Consider the following 6,255-nt stretch of genomic DNA (forward strand, 5'->3'; position numbering starts at 1 on the left):
CATAGAAAACGTTAGACGACTAAAATGCAAGATGACTAGTAGTTCTGTTTCTTGAACTATGTGGACATGGCAATGTCATAATCATTTGCATAGATACTTACTTTGGGAAGACTAGTATCGGACAAGACCTATGAAACTTTACTGTAAGAGATGAAAATCTGTCATAAGTAAATTTCATTAAAATTATTAGACACTAAATCCTCAATACCTGAGTGATTTGAGATTACTTGTTTGAGAACTGGTTACTTTGACGTTGACCAACCGTCGCACCGTAAAAGGAGGCTATAAAGGCAACGCTCAGGTAATCACCTATCAAACGAAGTCTAATCTCAAGATCGCAAGATTGGGATTGTCCTCCCATAAATCGGGATGAGATGCTTAAAAGTTGTACAAGGCCACTCGGAGAGCTAGAAACTGTGAAATGCATGGCCGTGCTCGGATGAACCATAGGCTATGATTATCTGTTTATTTGATCAGTTGAACTCTGAAACCGAGAAACACCTCTGGACATAATAAGGATGACAACTCTTACCTTATGTTCAAGAGCAAGCATCGAGCGACAAAGGAATTAGGAAATGCACACTTGTCCCTAAGGACAAGTGGGAGACTGAAGGAAATAATGCCCTTGGTCCAAGTATGCATTCAATGATAAGTCTAATATATGCGGTTCAGTATTAATTAACAAGTTAATAATTCAGTGAGATCAAGTGAGCTGAATGCGTAGCTAGAGGCCGCTTCAGTTCAAGTGGAATTAATGATATTAATACACAGCTTACTCTTGACTGAACCCGTAGGGTCACACAAATAGTACGTAAACGGATCAAGTATTTAATGGCATTAAATACTCCATCTATGGATATTCGGAATCGACGGATCTTGGTTTCAGTGGGAGCTGAGATCGTCACAGGCAAGAAATGAATACTCCGGAAACGATGATATTGCCGGAAACGGAAATATGGATCGTATCGGAAATATAAATATTATCCAAGTCGTAGATGTTGCCGGAAACGGAAACATGGTACGTATCGGAAAATATTATCGGAAATGGAAATATTGCCGGAATCGGAAATATTGCCGGAATCGGAAATATTGTCAGAATCGGAAATATTATCGGAATCGGAAAATAATTCCGGAAACGGAAATATTAAATATTTGTTCGAAACGGAAATTGATTCCGGAATCGGAAATATTAAATATTGTTCGTATCGGAAATGAATTCCGGAATCGGGAATTTAATCGGAAGCGTATCGTACGAATTAGCATCGGACGAGGCCCGCTAGACGAAGGCCCAGCACGAAGCCAAGCCATCGCCCTGCGAGCCAACACGCACCATCGCCTGCCAAGCCTCGACCAGGCCCAGCGCAAGGCCAGGCCCAGCCAAGGCCTGGGGCGCGCGCGCGAGAGCACAACAGTGGGCCGAGCGCTGTGCGCCTTGCGTGGGCTGCAAGGCTTGCGCGGGTGTACGGTGCTCATGCAATGCTTGTGCGGGAATCCTAAAGCAATCGGGATTCGAAATATGATTAAATCCTAAAACTATTAGATAATGATTATTTAATTAGAGTCCTAGTAGGATTATAATTAAATAAATTAGTATCCTAATAGGATTCCAAAACCTTTTCCATAACTCTATAAATAGGTGCCTAGGGTCACATATTTACATAGATTATTCAAGTATTCAAAGTGAGTTTTTGAGATAAAAATTCAGTCACATTCCTTGCCTAAAAGTGCCGAAATTATTAGTACCTTAAGGGCGATTCTAGTTGGTCAATCTTAAGGCGGATCCGGACGTGCTGTGGACTATCTACGGAGGGACGACACTTGGAGTCCTAAAGACTTGTTCTTGTTCGGTTCGGGCGCAGCTAGGGAAGGCACGCAACAAAGAGTATGCATCTAAACTATGCTATATGATTATGTGTAAATAATATGTATTCCTGGCTAAATGGTTTTTCCGCATGATTTATGAATTGTCATATGTATCGTAACCTAACAGAACTGAAGCGGCCTCTAGCTAGGCATTCATCTCACTTGATCTCACTGAATTATTAACTTGTTAATTAATACTGAACCGCATTTATTAGACTTAATATTATATTCATACTTGGACCAAGGGCATTATTTCCTTCAGGGAGTACAATGGGTGGTACTTGAATATCTGTCCCCTTCTTAACCTCAGTTGTAGCCTCATTTTCATTGACTACCTTTTCAGCTTCCTTACCATCCATGACTATCTCTAGGACTTCCTCACTGACCAGACCACTAGCAGACACCCCAGAATCAACCTCAACTAGCATAGAAGGACCATCATAACCCCTACCACTCCTCAATGTAATTGCATTTGCAGTTTCCCTATTTTCGGGCTGTGAAGGAAATTGGCCTGGTGGCCTCCCTTCAATAGTAGTAGCCATCTGTTGCAACTGTGTATCAATGATCTTGTTGTGAGCAGTAAGAGAATCGATCTTTGCATCCTTTTCACATAGAGATTTTTGCATTTGTAGCATCATGTTTCTCATCTCTACTAGCATTGGGTCTGGCTATGTGGCTTGAGGTTGTGGTGGTGGAGGTGAGGTGTGTTGTCTAGGGAACCCAGGTGGTCCACTAGACTGTTGGTTGTAGTTGTTCCGTGGTTGGTAGGATTGTTGATGTGGGGGTTGGTATGGTTGTTGTGGTGGATGTTGGACTTGGTGAGGGTTCTGGATATTGTTGCTCCTGTAGGATAGTAGAGGGTTGTTTTTGAAGCCCTCGTTGTAAGAGTTGGAGAATGGGTTGTTTTGTTTGTAGGATTGAAATGCGTTACATTGTTCAACAGAGCTCCTACATTCCTGTGCATAATGACCAGACATTCCACAACTTTCACAAACAGTAGCAGGTTGTGCACTCATAGCAGCTACACTAACAGGTTGGGCTGGTTGAGCATTGGCTGCTTGCATATTATCAAACTTATAGTGTAAAGCAGTCAATTGGGCAGTTAATTGTTCAATAGAATTCAAATCATGCTTACCACCCCTATTAGATAGGCCTCTAGGATTCCCATACTGGGCATTGTGAATGGTTATCTCCTCAATCACCTCCATAGCTCTAGGCACCTCAAGTTGCATGAATCTCCCACTGGCAGCTGAATCTAACAGACATCTAGACTCATTACCCAGACCATTATAAAACTGCTGAATCAAGAACCAATCGTCCAAACCATGGTGCGGGCACTCTCTCTGCAAGTCCTTGAATCTCTCCCAGACCTCGAACAAACTCTCATCTGCTTGTTGTGAGATACCTAATATCTGACCCCTCGGACGAGCCGTTTTCTCAGGTGGAAATATTTAACATAAAAAGAAAGGGCCAAGGACTCCCAATTAGTGATTTTCAAAGCCGCCCGATTCAACCCATTAATCCACAACTTAGCTTTCCCACTCAAAGAGAACGGGAAAAGTATCTCCATAGTCTGCTCTCCCTTTTGCTTGATGGTGGAACAATATTGGATGAAGGACTGTATGTGAAGATTTGGATCTTCACCTGGTTCCCCACCGTACTGGCGTCTCTCAATCATGTTAATCAATACAGGCTCAATCTTGAAGGTCTCAGCTGCAATAGAAGGCATGATTGCCTTTGGTAGCACGGACAGACTTGGCTTAGAGTAGTCTGTAAGCCGTGGGGTAGGTGGCGGTAGTGGAGTTTCGTCACCCATCTCTATCTCTGAAACTGAATCTGTATCTGAAGGAAAAAGATCGCCAATATTATGATCAGAATCAGAGTAATTCCCACACTGTGCAATGAAAGTTCTTCGTCTACGAAAGGTTCTTTCGGGCTCAGGATCGAATGGAGTAAAATTACTAGTACGTACCTACGGTCCTGGGCATAGACAAAGACTACAAAACAATGTGAGATCCGGTCTCAAGGAATGTGAGTTCCTTGAGTAGTAACAAACAATAATCTAGGATAAGCAATCAACAACAGAAAATAAAATCGTTTCCCCGGCAACGGCACCAAATTTGACAGGCTTAAGTCGTATCACCTAATAAAAAATAACCTAAGTCCACTAGCTAGGTAGCAAGGGAAGTCAGGATCGAATCCACAGGGAAACAGTGTTCTTTCTACTATTAATCAATCAGACAAGACTATTGGGAACAAGAGTTGGTTTGATGGTTTGCTAAGACTACTACGATAATTAAACAATTAAGAATCAAGATATTAAGGAATCTAGGGTATAGGTTCACCAACAAATAACAATCCAGGACAATAAACAATCACGATGAAGGAAATAATGCCCTTGGTCCAAGTATGCATTTAATGATAAGTCTAATAAATGCGGTTCAATATTAATTGACAAGTTAATAAATTCAGTGAGATCAAGTAAGCTGAATGCCTAGCTAGAGGCCGCTTCAGTTCAAGTGGAATTAATGATATTAATCCACAGCTTACTCTTGACTGAACCCGTAGGGTCACATAAATAGTACGTAAACAGATCAAGTATTTAAAGGCATTAAATACTCCATCTATGGATATTCGGAATCGACGGATCTTGGTTTCAGTGGGAGCTGAGATCGTCAAAGGCAAGCAAGTGAATACTCCGGAAACGATGATATTGCCGGAAACAGAAATATGGATCGTATCGGAAATATAAATATTATCCAAGTCGTAGATGTTGCCGGAAACGGAAACATGGTACGTATCGGAAAATATTATTGGAAATGGAAATATTGCCGGAATCGGAAATATTGCCGGAAACGGAAAGATTGTCAGAATCGGAAATATTATCGAAATCGGAAAATAATTCCGGAAACGGAAATATTAAATATTTGTTCGAAACGGAAATTAATTCCGGAATTGGAAATATTAAATATTGTTCGTATCGGAAATGAATTCCGGAATCGAGAATTTAATCGGAAGCGTATCGTACGAATTAGCATCGGACGAGGCCTGCCAGACGAAGGCCCAGCACGAAGCCGGGCCATCGCCCAGCAAAGCCACACGCATCACACAAAGCCAAGCCTCGCCAGGCCCATCGCAAGGCCAGGCCCAGCAAGGCCTTGGCGCGCGCGGAGCAATCAAGTGGGCTGCGACATTGGGCTGCGAGCGAGTGCAGACTCGCGTGGGCCGTAAGTCTTGCGCGGGTGGTGCTCGTGCTCGTGCTCGTGTACGGTTGTGTGCAATACAAATCCTAAGGCTATTAGAATTTGTTCTACTATTAAATCCTAATCCTAGTAGATAGATTTATTTAATAAGAGTCCTAACATGATTCTAATTAAACTAAATTGGTATTCTAATAGGATTATAATTCCTTTCCATAAACTCTATAAATAAGGTCCTAGGGTCACATATTTAGTGAGAAGATTTGAAGTATTCAAAGGTAAGATTTTGGAGCAAAAATCAGCCAAACACTTGTAGCCTATTAGCCGAAAATTCTAAGTACCTTAAGGGCGATTCTAGTTGGTCAAGCTTAAGGCGGATCCGGACGTGTTGTGGACTATCTACGGAGGGACGACACTTGGAGTCCTAAAGACTTGTTCTTGTTCGGTTCGGGCGCAGCTAGGGAGGGCATGCTACAAAGTGTATGCATCTGAATTATGCTAAATGATTATGTGTAAATAATATGTTTCCTGGAATTAAGGTTTTCCGCATGATTTATGTTTTGTCATAAGTATCATAACCTAACACACGATAATCAACAAAGTAATTAATTAGAATAGCATGCTCTCTCGAATCGATACTAATCATAGACTTAGAATTAAAGGGCTCTCGCTACGTATTAACTCCAATTCCACCTATTGACACAGGCCTAAACATCAAATTGCATCTCTCGAATCTTAACTTGATATTGCGTAACTACCACAATTAAACCTGCGCAAATCTAATTGTATAGTGAAATAAACCAATCAATAGGAATTAATTACAATGCCAACAATCACAATTATTCAGTATCCCTTCATGTTATTCAAGGATCCCCAAACCCTAGAAAATAAATTACTCAAGCATAATAACAAATAACAAAGTAATCAACATAATGGAAAACATGATCAAAAGTAATTAATAAAGCAAAATAGAAAGCAATACCTAAATGTAGAACAAAAGGATGAACTAAAAATTGGAGCTTTGATTGAAACTAAAAATAAGTGCTTGGAACAAATTTGAGAGAAAACTAGATTAAGAGAAAATAAACTAAGGGTCTAATACTAGAAAATAAGATGTCTCTCAAATTAACTAAGGCTTGTTTATATAGTTTGCCAAAATAAAGCCTAAAAAACGAAAAAGTAAATGCGCGAA

At 40.8% G+C, this 6,255-nt stretch overlaps 1 pseudogene; it reads left to right on the forward strand.

Annotated features, from left to right (window-relative positions):
• Positions 1-3,183: 3,183 nt before the first annotated feature.
• Positions 3,184-3,283, forward strand: LOC130464539 (uncharacterized; annotated as a pseudogene).
• The last annotated feature ends 2,972 nt before the right edge of the window (positions 3,284-6,255 follow it).

Source organism: Spinacia oleracea, chromosome 6 (genome assembly GCF_020520425.1).
Source record: "Spinacia oleracea cultivar Varoflay chromosome 6, BTI_SOV_V1, whole genome shotgun sequence".
Classification (NCBI taxonomy): Eukaryota; Viridiplantae; Streptophyta; class Magnoliopsida; order Caryophyllales; family Amaranthaceae; genus Spinacia; species Spinacia oleracea.